Here is a 21,733-nt window from a genome sequence, read left to right as displayed (position 1 = left end):
TTATCTGCTACTGTGTCAAGTTCCTTTTCAGCTTTCATGTTACTGAGTAGGTTTTTATCTATATTAAGTGTGTGGTCAAAATTATAATGATCAAAATGCATTGCTTCCATCTTATTATAATTAAAGGTGTCTTTTTATTTAATTGTCTAACTTACAGATTGATCCAAGTCATTTTCTAATACATCAATATTCTCAATACAGCTAGAAACACCCAAGGATTTAATGTTATTAGTAAACTTTAGTAATTCATTAATTATACACCTGTCAATATAATTAATATAAATAGCAGAAGTAAATACTCAAGTCATTGACCCTTGAGTCCAGTTTGAATAAACTCCATTACTAATAGTCTGTTTTTTTCCCCACACAATCAAACTGATTAGTCTTTCCATAATCCCTAATGGTGTGATTTTCAAAGCTAATATTTTATCAAAAGCTGAGTACACCAAGTCTTCTGAGCATTTAACAGTAGTTAAGAAAACATGGGAATCAGGAATCAGGGACCTGTTTATTGAAATGTTGTTATTATTATTATTATATAGTTCTTTAATCCTGTTTCATTTAGCATTTTGTGTTCACTTTTGGTATTTTGATAAATTGTTTTGGAAAATAACTGATTTCTTTCTCTTTGAATGAAAATATCTTGAAAACTGAAACTTTTCTTTCAATTGATAAAACAGATTACTGACACAAATGATAATCCTCCTGAGTTTGAGCACAGTGTCTACTCCTTTGATGTTCCTGAGGAGATCCAGAGAGGAGCTTCAGTTGGTAAGGTTTCTGCTACAGATAAGGACATTGGTGTTAATGGACAGATCAGCTATAGTGTGTTGAGTGACTGGGGGAATGACATTTTTTCCCTCAACCCACAGACTGGTGTGTTTATTCTTACTTCTCATCTAGATTATGAACAGGTAAGTGTGACTGTAGTTTAGTTTGTTAAGATAAAAAGTTGTTCACTGTGTCATTGTCATTTAAACAATTGGAGCATTTCAAATAACAGACAAAAAAATAAGTAATTATTTTTAAATAACTGTGTTTCCAGTTTGTTAAGTTTCTCTTTTTCTTTAATTTTAGTTAAATTGTTTGAGACAAAATGATGTATTTTAGTAAAGTTTTAAAATGAGTGATAATTGTTAAGCAAATTACTGAAAGTGTCTTAAATTTAATGAAGGGAACCAGCAACACCATCAACTGGACACAAGAGGCAGAAGTAAACAGTATTATCAGATCAGAGTACTATAAAAACTTTGAGTATATGCACTAAGGATATTAACAGTGACATCTTTTTGTTTTAAGTTTGGATATCATTTTGGTTTTCGTTACTTGCAAAAAAAGTGTTGCTGTTTTGACTTTCATAAAATGGGAAAGTTATTATTTTTAAAGTCAAACTAATTTTTCTATCACCATTATGTAAACAATTATACACTAAATTTACTTTTTGAGAAAAACTGCTTTGAAACATAAGGCTGTCAAAGTATTTTATGTTCAAAAGTAAACTAATTTGTACGTTGGATATATAGTATATTGAATTAGCAAATTTCATGGGGAAAACTTTAATAAATGTTAAAATTGACTCATTTATTTTCTCAGAATAAGGATATGTCAAGACAACCTTTGTAATATTATACTTAATTACAAAAGTAATTCACTATAGCTTATATTGAAACAATATTATAATAATGACATATTAAGAAATCTGGCTACATTGAAATTCATTGTTTATCTACTAGTTGATTTAGCTATATAAAAAGGTAACCTTAAGTCATGTGGCTCAGTTTACACATCTTTTCATTGTGTTCTACTCATGTTATGTTTGACATTTTTATGAGAAATCATCATGTTATCTCTGATATATTTTGCACTAAAATTAATTACTCCTTGTTACTATAATAGGCATAATGATGTAGCCTGACTTTAACATCAGTTCTTTTGTAAAACAAATACTTTGATATGAAATTAAATCTTACTGATACAATTATTAATACCTCATGAAACAGTGTGTTTTAGAGGTTAACTATTACTCATAAATTAGCTGCAGAATGATAATATAGTAGAATTCATTTATAATTAGAAAACCAAATCATTGTCATTTTTGGTACAGGTTCAACATTATATTTTTGTTGTACAAGCCCAAGATTCTGGCCAACCCATTTTGTCGAGCACCGTTACTGTGTATTTTAATGTCCAAGATCTAAATGATAATACACCACTGTTTGATCCAATGAGTTACACCAATGAAGTGTATGAAAATGTCACAGTTGGTACAAGCATCATAAGTGTCAGTGCCTCTGACTTAGATTCAGGTATGCAAAATTTATTTGCATTTGTAAGGAGAAATCACAATGTTTCAAATAAATATTTGTGAAAATAGAGTACAATGAGCAATGCAGTGCTTTTAATAGTTTAAATTTTTTTTTGTTTAGCTGTACAGATGATTGTATAGTTCTGAATGTGACTAAACCAGCTGAAACTATTGTTGATATTGTGACTGGAAAAAAAATCAGTTATGTGTGTTTAATTCTTAAACTTCTAACTTATCAAATAGTAATTTTTGTAGACTGTTATTCTCTGGATCAGTGGATATAAACAAATATAATGGTGTGAAAAGCTTTTGCATGTAGTGAAACAACAAGAAAACCTTGTACATAAGTAAGCTTTTTTTGGTATTCTTCATATGATGTTACACTGACTAGTTGCTGTTTAAGGAGTCCTCGTATATGTATGCACTTATAGAGGGTTTCATTTATTTACATATACAAAATACATTGATCATGTGATGTATAAAATGAATGCTTTAGATGTATAAATGTAGTTTAGTGGTAATACTATTGTTAGTTTGAAGTACCAGAGCAACAATCTCTTCTCACTTGAAAGAAACATAATAACAGGTGTCTGTCTACCAGAAGACTTGTTATTAAAGACTATTTCTGTAACAGGTTGTTGAAAGATATCTGTCATCATAGTCTATCAATAATGGCAAGTTAAAGGGAATGCATCGGGTACTAAGAAAAATCGAGACCACTAACTGCTAGTTACTGACCACTGAAAAACAATTGGACAGGTTTACTAGGTGAAATAGGTGTCAGTCTGTAATAATCCAGACTTGACTACTTCCAACTGTACCATGTGGAGGATTTGTTTTGTTTTGAATTTCACACAAAGCTACACAAGTTCTATCTGTGCTAGCTGCCCCTAATTTAGCAGTGTAAGACTAGAGGAAAGGCAGCTAGTCATCAACACTCACTGCCAACTCTTGGGCTAATGTTTTCCAACAAATAGTGGGATTGACCACCACATTATAATGCCCCCTACAGCTGAAAGGGTGAGTATGTTTGATGTGACGGGGATTTGAACCTGCAACCTTCAGATTAGGAGTTTAGAAAAAAAATTAAAGAAGTACAGGCCACTTACACAAGGGCTATTTGCACTAGCCGTTCCTAATTTAGCAAGACTGTAAGACTGGAGGGAAGGCAACTAGTTATCACCACTCACCACCAACTCTTGGGCTACTCTTTCACCAATGAATAGTGGGATTGACCGTCACATTATAATGCCCCCACAGCTGAAAAGATGAGCAAGTTTGGTGCGACAGGGATTTGAACCTGCGACCCCCGGATTACGAGTTGAGTGCCTTAACCATCTGGCCATGCTGGGCTTCCATATGGAGGAGATTATAAAAAACCAATTATCTCAAATTTAATGGTTCTTAACCTTCTATGTATGGATGGTATCAAAGTGTGCATGTCATGACCTTTAACAGAGTGCCATTCAACATATTATCATGTATTTGATATCAGAGTTAACAGTTACTCATTTTACCTTACACTATTAATTCAGGGTAAAAGTTGATGATAAACTTATCATCCTTGAGTTGATGGTCTCCACCATAATCTTAAGATTACGTATGGGAACCAACTGCAGACAGTATCTTTAGTAAATACATTACAATCAATGAAGAAAAATTCTTGCATCTTTTAGATTTTCTACTATGCTGTTCTATTACCATGAAGGAAGCTTGCTAGTCCATCCCAATATCAGTTGAAAACCTAATAAAATATCTGGTCAGTCAATATGGTTGAAAGTATCATGTAGAAATGATAGAAGAAAGCTTGGTACTCTTTTATTAACCACTGACAGAACTTATAAGAAAGTTTGTGTTTTTTGTATATAGTTTATATATGGTGTTTTAAATTCACTGGCAGTTGCATGTTTCATTAGTTTTTTAGCAAGAGATGGGTTTGAGGGATCGTTTATAATAAGACCTTTTCAATCAAATTATGTTAGAGAAGAACATAGAAATGATTACTTAATACCTACAAATGATCACCTTATAAAGTTTTTCAATTTTGAAGAACACTGTACAATGTCTCGTCATCTTTGTTGTTGGTATTTCTCTACCTACTTTTGAAATAATAACCATTCTTGTATAAATATGATGTCATATCTAACAGTGCATGTAGTGTTGTATAGTTTTGAATGGTATTTAAAATGGAAAAACAAATTGTGGTTCTAATTCAAAATTATGTTTCATGTGTTATTTATTTTTTAATATATATATAAATATCTTATATTAAAGTAATAACTCTGAAGAAGAAGAAAGGTTTCAGTTATTTTTAAAAGGAAGATACTGATACTGAGCTGGAAGAAATGGCCAAATAAGTAGGATGTTAATTTAATATAGCTTGCAGTGTGTACTCTTATCTGAATACTGATGGTATAGGTGATTGAACACTACAATTTAAAAGTACTGTATTGGCTAGATTATAGAGCAATGTTGAATACAAGCCACCCACCATTTTCAGAAACCATAGAAAAGGAAAAAAAAATGAGTGTCAGAACATTTTTTTAGGTCTGCAAAACTCAGTGCTATAGCTGAACAGCCTACAAATTTATTAGTTGCAAGAATTAGCAATGACCTTGAACAATCATCTGATGTGTATACAGACGGATGCTATCTGGACATTCAAGAATGTGACAGACTAGAGTAGGGAAGGGTCCTGTGGTTGGCTACAACTATAAGGCAACTATGAATTTTACAGATAATTATTAATCAAAATAATTGACCTTATATTTGAGATAATATGGTATATTTTGTCTATAAAACAACAAGTAACCTAAAAGCCTAATTATTTTATTTTACATTTTTTTAGGGGATAATGGTAAGACCGTATATGCCATCGTAGAAGGTGATACAGACAACCAGTTTGGTATTTCAGCAAATGGAACAATCTTCACTTCAAAACCTTTGGATCGTGAAACTAAATCATTTTATAACTTGATTGTAAGTGCCACTGACCAGGCATGGCCAGAAGAACGACGCCTGTCCAGCACTGTTCAAGTGACTATTATTTTAAAGGATATAAATGATGAATCTCCAGAATTTACTATGTCAAACACCACTTCTGTTTTAGAAAATGTTCCAGTTAACACAGTAATCATGGCAATAAAAGCTGTTGATCGGGATGAAGGTAAAAACAGTTACATAGAATACAGTCTCTTCTCTGCAGCAGATAACAGGTTTTTGCTTGGACCAGTAGATGGATTACTTCGTGTTAATGGACCCCTTGACCGAGAAATAAAGTCTCAATATGAAATTACAGTAACTGCAAAAGATAGGGGGATTCCATCTAGGTCATCCTTTATAAATATAGTTGTCAACATATTGGACGAAAATGATAACAGCCCTACTTTCGATCCTAGGCAGTACAGTGCATCAGTATCAGAAAACACTAGCATAGGATTGAGTGTTCTGGAAGTTTCAGCAACTGATCAAGATAAAGGGCTAAGTGGTCAGGTTCGATACTCCATTATTGCAGGAGACACTAACCTTGATTTTGTAATAGGTGAAGACACAGGAATCATTCGAGTGGGTAAAACTTTAGATTATGAAAGGAAGAATAGGTATACCCTAACTGTTCAGGCGGAGGATGCTGGAGATGATGTGCGATACGATACTGCTACTGTTACAATATCGGTGACGGATATCAATGATAACCCTCCAACATTCCTTAACTCTCCTCACGAGATTCATGTTATGGAGAATATAAAATCTTTGCCAGCTTATCTAGTAACTCTTACAGCTGAGGATGCAGACTTTCTTCCTAATAACAACATCCATTACCTGATTAAAGATGCTGACAAGAGTCTTTTTGCCATCAACTCTACTACTGGTCAAATCTCCTTGATGAGGATGCTAGACAGAGAACAACAGTCACAATACACATTAAGTGTTCTGGCAATGGATTCAGGTGATTTTGTTATTTCTTCCTTTCAGGTAAAATGTTTTTATTAAAATTTGTAAAACGATGCGTATAAACATCTGAAGAAACTGTGTTTGAAACTTGTAACTTAAAAAGTACCTTTTTTATTGAAAGTAATGGATGCTACTTTACAAATGTTAAATTTACATGTGCTGATTTATAAGAAATTGAGATTGTTTTAGTGAAAGAATGTGAGCAGTTCACTGAAACCAGTCTCATGTTGTGAAGAAGTCAAGACTGTTTATTATCTTGTGATTTTTAAGAAAACATAACCACTTAACTTTAATGTAAATTACTTAAGTTCTTTGTGTGTGAGAAAAGGGATTTTGTTTAAAACAACAACAGATTTTAACTACCTAAAGAGGTTGCAAGTCTGGAACCATGAATAATTTTTTACAAACATTTGATTTTTTGTTGCTTTAATATGCATATTTATGAACTTAAGAGTAACATGTGTGCATGTTTAAACTTCAGTAAGCTATGCAAAAATGAAATTAAGAGTAGGAAAGTATGGATGACATCACCATATCTGTAAGGGGAGGGGTGGGTGTAGATACTAATATGATTGCAAATAGAAAGGTATTTGGGAAATGGGCATGTTATTCCTGAGAGCCCTACCCCAGGTAACAGTGTTTATTTGTTAAGTTTTTGTATGTTAATTTATTTGTTTATGGATTCTTAGGTACAAGTACCCTATTGAGTTTTAATACTTGTCACCAAGACCTAAATTTTGAAAGTTCTGCTAGATCTGAAGTCTCTTACTAGATAAGCCTATCAGTTTGTTAATTTTTATGATATAGTTCATCTCAAATTGTCTTTTGTACTAGAGAAGGTTGGTTAATATGGCCTGTGGCATAATTAAACTCATTTGGGTTTAATCTCAGTTAATGAGTGCACTGTGTAACCATCAAGTTCATTCAAATCTCTACGTAAGTAGTCTAGGCATGCCACTTAACAGTTTAATTCTATTGATTACACAGTGCTGCCTTAATATATTGTGAACTTTATATATTCAAAATACCATAACCAAAAGAATGTTTTGTACACAAAACACAAGTTTTTACCCTCATCTTTTCTTTAAACTAGTCTTTGCCCATCACTGACATGTATATAATACTTAAAGTTTCAGTTTTTTTAGACTTCTCTTAAAGCTTAATGTTTGGGTATGTCTCTAAACTGTAATTTGTTAAGTCAGTTTTTATTTATTTAAAGGTTCAGATATATTATTTCTGAGTCTCAGATTTCCACACCCTTTAAAACTGAACCCTAGTTCTACTTGAAAACATTCACTCTGACATAATTTCTCCATTAAACTAAGCTAGTCTCCATAATCTTGATTTCCATGATGTATTAAGTCAGTATTTAACCTTGTAATAGTATATCTTGGTACTTATAATAACAGATAATTTTGAGCTTTCACATCCATTAATATATCAAACTTGAAGTGTTATAAAGCATTTACATGCATTTTCTAAATAATTTAAAATGACACTCTTAGGGCAGGTTAAAAAAATAGGTTCTTGTGTGAAAAAATAAGTTAAAGCCACAATATGACAAGTCTTTTTCTTTTATTTGCAAATATTTACCAAGGTCCCCTGGGGAAGTAACACTCTTTTTATGGATGGTTCAATGGAAGTAAACATTTGTAATGAAGCTTAGCTCTGTCTCATGCCAGTTGATACTTATTTTAAACAAAAACATTCTCATAATTTATATTGGAAGATTAAAGGCTACAGAATGACTTTTGTGTAGCTGAGAAACAAATAATTAACTTTATATGGCTTTATTACTTTTACCAAAAATGTATTGGCACAGAGTAAAAGGTGGCGAAAAGATGAATATTATTTTGTGTTTTATGCATACAGTAGAAGCACTTATTACATTACTATTAGGATAGTAACATAATGATAAGTGTTAAAATTGTTGTGTTTAAAGACATAAGTTAGGCTAGAAAGCAATGTAAACTTCGTCTCTTTTTTGTTATTAATTTTTTTTTATTTTTTCTTATTGCTAGTAACATTTTTCAAGAAGAAATAAAATTTCTGTTATGGATAATTTTGGAGTAGAGATAACTTTGAAATGTTTCTTGGGAAATTGATTGCAAAACATGAGTCGAATTAATGCTAAATGGTTCAATATTTATTTAAGTGTTAATATTAGTAATAAGTAACCTTGTAACCCGAGAATGTTTTTGTAATGTTTTTGCAGCTTCTGAAACTAACAGCACAAAACTCCAAATAGTTTGAATAGTAAATACTTCTGAAGAAGCTGTACAGGGAAACATTGAGTGTTTTATTAAAAACAAACAACATTTTGGTGTTATAAAGTCATTTATTTTTACTATTAATGTTTTCTATTCACAAACATGCATTACAGAGATTAAAAAATGACTATTTAAGTATTGTATAGTGCAAAGCATTTTTATCATAGTGAAGTTTTTTTTTCTGTTTTAAATTAGCTGGGCCACCAAAATTAAAGATAATTTCTAATTTTACTGGATGCTGTGTCGTTGATTCTATTGTCATTGTTGACATGTTTGTTTGAAGTAAAGCACAAAGCTACACAATGGGTTACCTGTGCTCTGCCCACCACAGATAGTAAAGAATGAAATGGTGGATTTTTAAAAATTATATCATTTTCCTCTCTTTGTTTTTTAGATATTTATGTAGTTAAAAAGTGAAATTTACAAAGATAATACACTATTAACCCTTTTTATTAAGTATTAATTTTGTAGCATCTGTATGAACAAATTTTTTGTAAATCTGATAAAAGATATTATATAGGATATTATATTATAGCATATTGAGTGCTTAGTTTGAGAAATGTTTGTTGTAGTTTTGTCAGGATCACCAGACTTATGTTATTACTCTAATTTTACAGTATACAGACAGAGAGACACACACACACACACACACACACCCAAACTCAGTACATCTTATCTTTCTTTAATTTTCAAACTGTTTTTAATTTTACTTTGAGAATATCTCATTTTTTTATTTAGATATAATTACTATTCAGCTTTTTACTTCATTTTGTAGGTAGTAATTAATGTTAAAATGATATATTAATGACATAATGGTAACAATATGATGAGAGCTCATTATGATACAATATCTAAAGTTTCTTTACACTTTTTAAAGTACTTGTTAATCATATTATTATTGATCACAATACATGGAAAATATTGGAATAACTAAGCCTGTGCTAAAAAAAACGTGATGTGCCACACAACCATTGTCAGTTTAAAATAGTTAAATCTCTAACATGAAGGAACTCCTGATACCCACAGGGAGTCCACGCCAGACGGGCACAGGGACAGTAACTGTGGTAGTGAGTGATGAAAATGACAATGAACCTGTTTTTGGGAGGTCTCATTATGTGGCTACTGTAATGGAAAACTTACCACCAGGCTCTGAAGTGATAACCGTGACTGCCACTGATGCAGATATTGGATCTAACAGCATTTTGACGTACGTAGTCATAATAGTCAACAAAAATTATGTATATTATTTAATCAGCCATCTTTCAGGTAGATGTTTATGAAATAAGTTTTTCTCAAAAGTTTTTAACATGAATATTTTACATGTATGAAATATAGTAAAAGTTGTCTGGTAAGTTTGGTTTAAAATGATTCCATCACTCTAAAAGCCTATCATTTGAACAGTGTCCTATATTTTAAGAATTGTGTAGATGCCTCTTTTAATAATTGGCTATTTGAATTGTATTTAAATGCTCTTTTTGGCTATTTTTTTTGAGCCACTTTCATATTAGCATGCTTGTACATTTTTATTATGTATATTTCAAATGCAACAGAATAACTGTTTTTACTGAAATGTTACAGAAGAGTACTTGTGTTTGATGAACTCTTGTTGTAATTAGTGAAGGAATATTAAGAATACTTTTTTTTCATAATTATCATTTGCATTAACCAGAATGAGTAATTATGTTATTTTTTTCATGTAATTCTGTTTACATTATACATATGAACTTCTGCAAAAAATTTAACAAAAATTTGGAACAAAACAATTTACTCTCCAAATAATAATAAAAAACTATTACAGCAAACGTTTTGCCATTGCAGCTTCATGAGGGCTTAGTAGTACAAGCCCTAACTTTCTAATTTATTGCCAAAATGTGTGTGAATATAGATAAGTTTTAAATTAGTGTCAGAAGTAATATTTTTACTCATCTTAAATGTTTTCCTTCAAATTGTCAGATATACCTTACTTGGAGATAATCTTGCCAAGTTTGAAGTAGATCCTTACCTTGGCACTATCAAGACACATGCTGTTCTGGATCGGGAGGAAAAAGAAATCTATGAAATGGTCTTGGTAGCAAAAGATAGTGGGCTAACTGTACAACATTCTACACATGTACATATAACCATTGAAGTTGGAGATGAAAATGATAATTATCCCATTTTTTCTGAACAAAACTCAACTGTGTATCTTCCAGATAATGCACTTGCTGGTAGGTTTTACTTATATACTCTGTTATTTCAAGTTTAGTATTTTATCTGATACTTTATAAGTATTCAAATAAACAGTATGAATTTATATTTAACCTATTCAAGTAGTTTCAGCAGCCAGTTTTTTTACAGTAAACAGGTCATTAATAAACATCTGTCATTGGGGTCTGTCAGCAATGAAATTTTAAAAGGAATACGTTGGCCACTAAGAAGAATGTGGTAACCAACAACACAGTTGGACAAGCTTGAAAAGTACCCCAGACACTAAGCCATGTGTTGAATAACTAATTCTTTGATAAATATCAAGGCTTAACTGCCTCCAGTAATACCATGCAAAGGACATGTTATGTTTATGGACAGCTATTCTGATAAAAAAAATCAAACAAATAAAAAATGTATGACAGATGCAATGAAATAAAAAAGAAAGTACATCTTAAATGCTGCATATGACTTTCACTGTAAACAGTAAAAGACTGGACGTGTGTAACTGATTCGATGAATTAAATTTTCTACACAGAGCAAAGGACAAATATGGAAACACATGAGGTTTTTGATGCTGCATTTTTTATTCCTACAGTGAAAGCTATTAGAGGTATTAGTCTGGGTTATATCCTTAAAGAAGAGAAGAGAACATAATGTCCAATGTGCACAAGAAGAACTCAGCTGACAACTATATGTACCATTACAACTCTAGACTTCCATCCTGTTATTATTAAAAATTAATTTTAAAAACACAAGGGTGTATTTTGTCATCTTTTCTGGTTATCATGGTCACCAAATCTCTGTTTTGAGTACTACTTTGGATTGATCTTCAAAAATCACGTTTATACCATAGCTCAGATTACTGACCAGACTCCCACTAAATGGACTCCAATCATGTAAGACACTTTCCAACTTTAGTTCTTTGTTTTGACAAATTCAGTCTACTGTCATGGCTAAATGGTGGTCCATCTACACATTAGGTTGAAAAAAAATTGTAACAAAGTTGCTATTCATTGTTATAATTGGTTTAGTTGAGTAAATAATAAGGCAGGCAATAATGATTCTATCTTTTACACCTTAGAAATTTATACTAATAGAGCTGATTAAAAGGGGCACAAGCACACACAGTGTGAAAGCATTTTAAAATATATTTTAGGAGATCAATTGCTGTAGAACAACACAAATCATATTATTATTCAAAAGTAGTTGTGCTGAATGGAGTGGCAAGAATCAAATTTTCTAATTATTGATAAAGTTTTTCATGAAAACATGCTTAATATTTCCATCTCTGTTTTTACCCAAGATTGTCTACATTTGTAATCTATATCTCACTATTGTACAACTTTTTAAAATTAAAAAGAAACCCTGCAGATCTTATTTTCTTTTTTTTATACCAAATATTCTTGGTTTATAGAAATTTTATGACTGAAAGTATGTTATTATAATTTAATGTTTTAACACAGTTATAGTCTTAAAAATTGGCCACATTTTGCCAGCTTTGGATTGCTCCTTTTAACATACTAATTTAGTGCAATCCCTCATCTAACTGTATGTGAAGCAAACAAATATACGTGCATAAATATTATATATTTTTTAATGCATCATTTTGTGGCTGTCAGTCTTTTACTATGCAAAGTATGTAATGAAAGTCGGTAAGTGTGTTTATAAAACATTTTTTCTAAGTTTTGTTATCAGTTACCTTTTTTCATACATAAATTGAAATGACTCATTTACCATTTTAAAAGATCAACATCCAACCATTTAAAAATATAGCATAGTTCTGTCTTTTAAATTATTTCAGGAAAATAATTCATTGTTCAGTGCACATAATGATCGTAAAATACTTTTTCCTCCTTTAACATTTTAACTTGAATACTTGTACACTGTCATAAACTACTTTAGGCCTACATTACAAATGTGAAATTATCTGATGTAAAATTTATCAATTTGTGTAGTAACTAACACACAAACTGGTTCATTCTATCTGTAAATCACTTTACACACTTTATAGTTGACTCATATTATATATGATCTAGTGTTGAATGTTCTAGAAAAACTGCACATCACATCCTCAGAACTTTCTTGGCATTTTATTCTCTCTAGTTAACAAATTACATCATTAAAAATATAGCTTACAACAATATGTTATAATTTTGAGCTCACTGAAATTGAAAAGTTAGTAAGAGAAGGATAACTTTTAACAAAACATTGTAATCAAACTTCTATTTCATCAAATAAAATTATTCCATTTTGAAGAGGTAAGAGTGCCAACTATTTCAAAAGATATTGCCACTGCTCAGGCATCTAGATTCAGAAAACTAATGTATACAAAGTTGTGAAACTTAGTGTGTATGTAAATTTTACAGTGTTGTAAGGCAAAATGTACAGTTGTGAGGTACATTATGATGACATCATATTCACACTATGATACCTAAATGTATAAAATGAAAACCATCATCCAAGTTCATGATCAAGCTGTTTTGAACATGCCATGCAATGCATGGCCTCCTGCATGGTCAAGTTGCCATAGAATTCCAAGTTTCAAGACACTTTGTTCATCACTTTTTATGACTGCAATCAGCATAACACTGGAAGTTAGTTTGCAAACATTCATTACATGCAGCCCAGTTTTAACTATAATACCTTGTTCTTGTACCAGATGTATGGTCCACATGACATGTGAACGATCTTGTACCTAAACATGTGGTAAAAAAGGAATTGAAACACTGTGCATTTATTATGATTGTATAAAATAAACTGTCAGCCTAAAGTGTGAATAGAACATTTGTTAATTTTTATGTTTTCCTTTGGAATATCAATGCTTGCACAGAATAAGGATTTGTAAGCTTTTCTTACTGTGAAAGTATTTGGAGAGCCATATAGTTTTAATTATTTTCTCTCTCTTTTTAGGGCATTTTGTTTTGGGGCCTTCTGTTCATGATATTGATGCTGGAATGAACAGCAAACTGGTTTATCACCTATCTGGGACTGACACAGACAAGTTTCAAATAAATCAAGATACAGGCATAGTGAAAATTGTTCAAAAGCTGGGCCACAAACCAGAAGGTTATCATATTGAAATTCATGCAACTGACAACAGCCCTACACCATTATCTTCCACCATGAGTGTCCAAGTCCACTTGAAACCAGCACAGCTCTTTCCAGTTTTTAAAACTGGAAATCGCCAATTTGTTTTTTCAGAAACTGCAGTAAATACATCTATCACAATAGTATCTGCAACATCTCCAAAGTCAGGGGAAGCAGGAGTGATTTCTTATCACTTTGCAGGTGGAAGCTTTGAAGAAGCATTCAAGGTTGATTCTCAAAATGGCAGGGTTTGGCTTCTTGGAGGTCTGGATTATGAAATTTCATCAAAATTTGAAATTTGGATTGAAGCAAGAGACAGTGACATTCCATATTTAAGAAGTGCAATAAAAATAGAAATAAAAGTTACAGATGTTAATGATAATAGCCCAGTTTTTGATGCTGAAGTGTATAATGCTACTGTTATGGAAGAACAAGACCCACCACAGCATGTCTTTTCTGTTCAAGCTAGAGATGCTGACAGTGGAAAAAATAGTCAAATTCTTTACCACCTTATGAACACTGAAGGTTCTGATGTGCCATTTAGTTTGGATTCTATGTCGGGAAAAATTTACATAAAATCTGTTTTGGACAGGGAAGAAATTGAAATTTACAAACTTATTGTTAAAGCTATTGATCAAGGAGTACCAAGTAAAACTGGAACAGCCACAGTATTTGTCACAGTACTTGACAAGAATGACAATCCTCCAAGATTCACTCGCTTGTTCAGCGTGAATGTGACAGAGAATGCTCCTTTAGGCACCTTTGTGATTCAAGTGACATCATCAGATAAGGATATTAGTATGAATGCAAATGCAACCTACAGCTTTACTGAGAATCCTGGAGGTAAATTTCACATTGACTCTCTTACTGGAAATGTTACAGTTGTTGGCTGGCTAGACAGAGAAGTTCAGGATGAGTATCTTTTAAAGGTGGTTGCTGTTGATGGATCTTGGCGAGCTGAGACAACACTGACTATCACAATTCAAGATATAAATGACAATGCTCCTGTTTTTTCAGAGAAGATTTACACTTTTAATTATCCTGAACTCCAAACAACCATTGGCTTTGTTGGACGAGTGTCGGCTGTGGATCTAGATAAACATGGACCAAATTCGATGGTGACTTATTCTTTAAAGCGTCCCTCAAACTTTTTCCGTATAAATCCATCTAGTGGAGAGATATTGAGCAAGGAAGTTCTCCATTACAAGGTATCATCCAGAGGATTTTCTCCAGAGAACCAACATAGAATACAAGTTATTGCAACTGACCATGGAAAACCTCCATTATCAATGGAAGTCAACATTGTTATTAACATAGTGGATTCAAATAATAATCCACCTCTTTTTCAAAACAAAGAATACTTCACTCCTGTTACAGAAAATGTTGGAATTGGGACCTCTGTTATACAAGTTATTGCGAAGGATAATGAAGACGTTGGAGTCAATGCTGAAATAGAGTATCAAAAAACTGGAGGAAATGGAACAGCATTTTTCATGGTGCACAAAACTACAGGTTTGTACTTTTCTTTCAAATAATAAAAAAATATAAATATTGAAACTCTCAGAATGTGGTGATAGATAATACACAATTTAAAACAATGTATTGCAAGACTTGCAGTTTAGTTTACTATAAAAAAATTGAAAGTGTTTGTTTAACTAATTATAATCTGTGTAAAATGTAATATTTTAAACATAAACTACTTTACTATTAGAAAACTTTTGATAATTATTAGTAAGCTCCTATAGGATGTAAAAAGGTAGATTTAATTAATTAAAAATATAATTTACTTCTACATGATCTAAAACAAGTTTCTAGTTATGTGTGGAATAACATTTACTCTTGAGCAGACTAGTTAGACAAATTTTAACAAGATAAAAGTGAGATAAAACGTATTAATTAAATAAATGGTTTGTTAAAGTAAGAAAAACGTGAATGTAATGCTCAGAAGAGAAAACTGAAACTTCTGTAGTTGACTCCTGACTTGGCAGCTGAGTGAAAGCTGCTGGTAATTTTTTAAAATATACCACTTACTGTGGCCCATAAATAGTTTCTATATTTAAGACAAAACAAACAAAGAAATATTTATATTATTCAGGGTCACTGATATACATCAGATACTAAGATCTGTGATAAATAGCAAATTCAGAAAACAGCAGATAAATGTACTTAAGTGTATATGTCAAACCAAAATTAATGAAACTATTTACTCATATAGACAAAGCAAGTATTTGATTTTTTGTCCACAGTTAGCTTCTCTGCTAAAAGACTAACTGACCTGACTTTTGGAGTTCAGAGAAAAAAAATTGCAGTTTGCAAAGGATGAAAGAATTATTTTTGTACCGCACTGTTAAGCTAAAAAAATGTTCTTATATATGGTATCTCATAATCCTAGATTATCCGTGTCATTGACAAATTCCATTATATATGAAGAGATTAATACCCAGTTTTAACTTGTATAAACTTCCATACCAACTCTCCACTTGGGTGTAATTAACACCCAAGTGAAATTGATGACACAGAAGCATGACCAAGAAATTACCATCTCCATGAAAGTATTGTTTCTGTATGAAATTCTTGCTAGCAAATTGGATTAATGAAAGTTAATGATTATTCAAATCCAAATTACAAGAATTTCAGTTAAATAAAAAACATTGGCATAGCAATTTTAATACTGTACATGAACATACCTATTTGATGATATATTACTTTTTAAATTATACAAAAATTAAAAATTTTCAATTCCTTCATCATTTTAATCGGACACTTTGAACTAGCAGTAAGTTTTCAATGTAGAAGAAATTGTATCATTTCCACTTCTGTAGTCGATATTGTAGCAACTGAAATAGTATAAAAAATTAATTTATACAGTTTTATCGAATAGGTAGTCGATATTGTAGGAACTGGAATAGCATAAAAATTAATTTATATGGTTTTATTGAATAGGTAGTCTATATTGTAGGAACTGGAATAGCATAAAAATTAATTTATACAGTTTTATCGAATAGGTAGTCTATATTGTAGGAACTGGAATAGTAAAAATTAATGAAAAAATAGGTAGTTAATTTATATGGTTTTATCGAATAGGTAGTCTATATTGTAGGAACTGGAATAGTATAAAATTAAATACAGTTTTATTAATTTATATGGTTTTATCGAATAGGTAGTCTATATTGTAGGAACTGGAATAGTATAAAAATTAATTTATATGGTTTTATCGAATAGGTAGTCTATATTGTAGGAACTGGAATAGTATAAAAAATTAATTTATATGGTTTTATCGAATAGGTAGTCTATATTGTAGGAACTGGAATAGTATAAAAAATTAATTTATATGGTTTTATTGAATAGGTAGTCTATATTGTAGGAACTGGAATAGCATAAAAATTAATTTATACAGTTTTATCGAATAGGTAGTCTATATTGTAGGAACTGGAATAGTATGAAAAAATTAATTTATATGGTTTTATCGAATAGGTAGTCTATATTGTAGAAATTGGAATAGAAAACAAAAATTAATTTACATGGTTTTATCAAATAGGTAACCTAGGTTGTAGAAATTGGAATAGTATAAAAAAATTAATTTACATGGTTTTATTGCATAGGTAACTTATATTGTAGGAAATTGAATAATATAAAAGATTAATTTATGTGGTTTTATTGAATAGGTTGGGTCACTGTAGCTGATTCTCTGTTGGGTCAACAAGAAAAATGGTTCTTGCTGAAACTGCAGGCAACTGACAAAGGTGTTCCACCCAAATCATCAGAAGTTCTGCTTAGTATAATTGTAACAGTTGAAAACCATTATGCTCCTGTTTTCACAGCACTTAGTTACCAAGTGATTGTGCCTGAAAATGAACCAGCAAATTCTGAAATAATTACTGTGAAAGCAAGTGACAAAGATAGAGGTAAATATTGTTCCTAAAAATAATTAAAAATAAATTGTACTTTTATTTTCATACTGCATTGAAACTGTGCTGTAAAGGAACATAGAGATTACATCTAGTGGAGCACAAATGCTGGTCTAGTGTGGCTCTCCACCTTGAACAGTTATCTCAGACAAAGGCATAACAAGCATTTACTGAACATTGGGGACATGCTTAAATCAAATCTTAATATTACCGTCTTTATCATTAATTTGAATGTGTCTTTCTGTCACTTATTTCAAAGACTCAAATTTTTTGTGGTCTTCACTATATTTCTTAGAAAGTTTCATGTTTCATTTGATTTAGATTTATTGAAGGTAACTAACATGTGTATAACACATTCCACAAGTTAGTGTAGGAGTATCATTAGGGACAATTTTATAAAGTACTATAACCTTTTGTTACCAAAATAATTTTAATGTAAACTTCAAGGAATCATTTCTATTAGCTATCCAAGATTATGTATTACAAAATAATATTTTTAAGGTTTGCATAGTTAACTTGTGTCAATTAGGTATAGAAACAAAAGGAACAGGGAATTAATAAAATGCTGTTTCACTCAACGAGATCACTCCGTGGTTCATTGAAGCAACCAAGTAAAGTTTCAGAAACAAACTGAATGTTGCTGTAGCTCTTTAGATTCATATATTAAAAGTATTATAAATATCATGCCAAAGAGATAAGCCTGAAACTCTCATTTCATTTAACTTGACAATAATTACTTGCAATTTACATGACTTAATATTGTAAAAAAACGTATTTAAAACATTTTGTGAGTAACTATGTTGCAGAAAAAATAAGCTTTCATAATGCATGTAAGAAAATTATGTTAACTCTCTTTTTCTACAGAAATGATCTAAAGATAGGTATGGCTCTTCTACCATCCTTTTTTAATAATCAGCTGATTTATTTTTTTCTATATTATATTTATTTTATTTCTATTACAATTTTAGTTGTTTTTTTACCTTTACACTGATTATTAAATTTAGATGAGTGTTTTTTCTCCATAGTAGAAGAATATTCTAATTTTATGCTAATTTTAAATGACTTTTTTTGATGTGTTGTTAAACTTATTGGACAAAGAAATCTTGCTAAAACTAAAACTCATTAATACCTTTAACCTTGTAATGCTTCATAGTTTTCCTTACAATAAATTTTGTGTAATTACCTACAGTTTTCACTTTAAGCAATGCTTTTTAAGATGGATTTATGTTAAGTTCAACTGAAAGTTTTCCACAAAGCTTTGTGTTTGAGACTTTGATGTATAAATCAATTGTTTTTTGTGTTTATATAGTTTCATAAATTATTAATAAGTTGTTTTATGATTCTAAATTGAATATCAAATAGTGGTATTATTTTTTTTGTTTTTAGCTGTAGGTTGGACTGTAGCCCACAGAATGCATAATTCTTCTGATGATTATTTGCATCTGCACATTTTAGTGATATCACAGTAGTACAAATTGCAGCATTAAATATCTGTTATGTTATGTCATTTTAGTGTCTAATGACTGACTGACAAACAACACACTACCTTATAGTGGTGTGAATGTTTAAAATAGATGACCCCTTCAGGTGGTCTTAAGCTTCTACAAGGAAATTACTACAAACCTAACAGTTAGATACCTAAGAAACCAAAATTTTTCCCTTGCTCTTAATATTATTATTTGTAAATGTATAATTACTTGCTAAACTAAGACTATTCTTTCATTTGAGTTTTATTTCTTCTAACAAATTTTCTCTTTTACTTCCAGGTCTCAATGGAGAAATCATTTATTCTATAGTAGCAGGAAATAATGATGAACAATTCCATATTAGTCCCAAAACAGGTTCAGTGAGCATTCAGAAACCTTTGGATTATGAAAATGGTACAGAGTTTCATTTGAACATTACTGCATCAGACAGAGGTTTTCAGGCCAAACATACCACATCAATGTTGACAGTAATTGTAACAGACATCAATGACAATCCACCTCTTTTCAATGCATCACTCTTCAGTGCTTTTGTCTTGGAAAATGAACCTCCTGGAACATACATTACGCAGTTAGTTGCAAATGATGCAGATTCTGGCATTAACTCTATTATTCAATATTCAGTCATAGGAGAAAGAAAACAAGAATTCACGATAGATCCTCAGACTGGTGTTATCACATCAAAACATTTATTTGATTATGAAGAAAAAATATCTTTACATTAGAAATAATGGCTAGTAATCCTGGTTCTTCACAGTACAGCACCACAAGTCTACGTGTTCACGTCATTGGTCAAAATGAATTTTATCCTCGATTTGTACAGCCAGTCTTCCAGTTTACTGTTAGTGAATCAGCAATTGTTGGAAGCCCAGTAGGAACCCTTCTGGCTACTGATGAAGATTCTGGTCCAGACGGTGACCTGTTCTTTGTGTTTGTTGGCAGTAGTAATGACCGTGGTTTTTTAATGCAGTCAGAAACAGGACAGATTACTGTGGCTCGAAGGTTGGACAGAGAATCTCAGTCTCGTGTGATCTTGTCTGTAATAGTGAAGAATAGGGGAAGCATAAGAGGAAATGATACAGATGAAGCACAAGTTGTCATCAGCATCCAAGATGATAATGATCCACCAGTATTCTCCTTGTTAGTGTATGAAATTCAGGTGAGTGAGGCAGCAGAATTGGGATCAAAGGTCATTACAGTCTCAGCTGTAGATAAAGATGTAAATCCAGAAAATAGCCACTTTGCCTACTCTATAATTGCAGGCAATATCAATCAAGTATTTGGCATAGATCATCAGTCAGGAACAATATATACTGCAGGACAATTAGATAGGGAATCTTTAGCAACTTACAACCTAACCATTGCAGCTGTTGACAATGGTTCACCACCACAAACAGGTACAACTATTGTTCAAGTTCTTGTAACTGATGTGAATGACAATGCTCCCATTTTTGACCCTCCTGATGTTATTGGCTATGTTATGGAAAATGAACCACCCTTCACCAGTGTGATGGTATTGAGTGCTTCTGATTATGATATGCCACCCAATGGTGCTCCATTCTTGTACTTTTTGACTGCTGGGAAACATCAAGACTTCTTCCAAATTGACCACCATACAGGTTTAGTCAAGACAACTCAGAGTATTGATCGTGAAAGCACACCAAATATTGAGCTCCTTGTTGAAGTTCATGACAGTGGTCTCCCTCCAAAAAAAGCACAGCATCCAATCAGTATTGTTATACTAGATAAAAATGACAGTCCATCTTCTGTTAGAACTTTAACAGTGCTGGTTTGGATTTTTAATAAAAAGTTTCCTGGTGGTAAAATAGCTGATGTCCATCCTTCTGACCCTGACCTGTCTGGAAATTATCAATGTACACTTCACAAAGGAGACATAAATATTTTTCGTATTCCGAGCAAATGTGACCTTCATGTAGTACCATTGCAGAATCCACAAAATTATGTCATAACAGTGAAGGGTAATGATGGGCAACATGCAGATGTAATATATACAACACATGTGCAGTTTATGAAATTTGATAACCTTACAATAGAGAACAGTGTAACAGTACAGATCCTGAACCAATCTACCAGTGAATTCTTGATGCATAAGTTTCAACACTTTGAGAAGGCACTCAAAGACATGTTTAAAGTAAGTATCTTATAAGAAATGCTTAAGATCAAATTAGAATTAGTTTTGATAATTTTTATCATCCAACTTATTTCAATAGATTACTTCAGAAGAATGAGATAGATTATTACATTAAACAATTTCTTCTTTTTCTTAATACTTCTAGGTTTGTTTAAATCCTTGTTATGGTCAAAATAATTATTTTTGTGAAGATAAGAACTGTAACAGTTATACAATCACTGTTTTTCTGTGCTCATTTAAACATTTTATGTATTCAACTCGCTTCTTAATATTCACATTTATTTAGACATTATAATGAGACTTCTTTAATATTTTGCTTACTTTGAAATTGTATTCACATAATATTATCTGTGTTAATGCAGTTGCTTTTTTAGTTAATTTGTAGTGAA

The 21,733-nt window shown here is 31.5% G+C and overlaps 1 pseudogene across 1 annotated transcript in view; it reads left to right on the top strand.

Annotated features, from left to right (window-relative positions):
* LOC143231064 (cadherin-related tumor suppressor-like) overlaps positions 1 to 21,733 on the top strand; it is a 113,235-nt pseudogene that overhangs the window by 77,455 nt on the left and 14,047 nt on the right. Inside the window, exons 3-10 of the transcript XR_013016764.1 lie at positions 681 to 914; positions 2,105 to 2,306; positions 5,154 to 6,251; positions 9,553 to 9,733; positions 10,480 to 10,733; positions 13,624 to 15,312; positions 17,466 to 17,705; positions 19,475 to 21,344. The product of XR_013016764.1 is annotated as a cadherin-related tumor suppressor-like (transcript). The remainder of the gene's footprint in view (positions 1 to 680; positions 915 to 2,104; positions 2,307 to 5,153; positions 6,252 to 9,552; positions 9,734 to 10,479; positions 10,734 to 13,623; positions 15,313 to 17,465; positions 17,706 to 19,474; positions 21,345 to 21,733) is intronic.

The sequence above is a fragment of the Tachypleus tridentatus genome, chromosome 10 (genome assembly GCF_004210375.1).
Source record: "Tachypleus tridentatus isolate NWPU-2018 chromosome 10, ASM421037v1, whole genome shotgun sequence".
Classification (NCBI taxonomy): domain Eukaryota; kingdom Metazoa; phylum Arthropoda; class Merostomata; order Xiphosura; family Limulidae; genus Tachypleus; species Tachypleus tridentatus.
The sequence above is the reverse complement of the archived record's forward strand: the minus strand, read 5'-3'. Positions and strand labels throughout refer to the sequence as shown.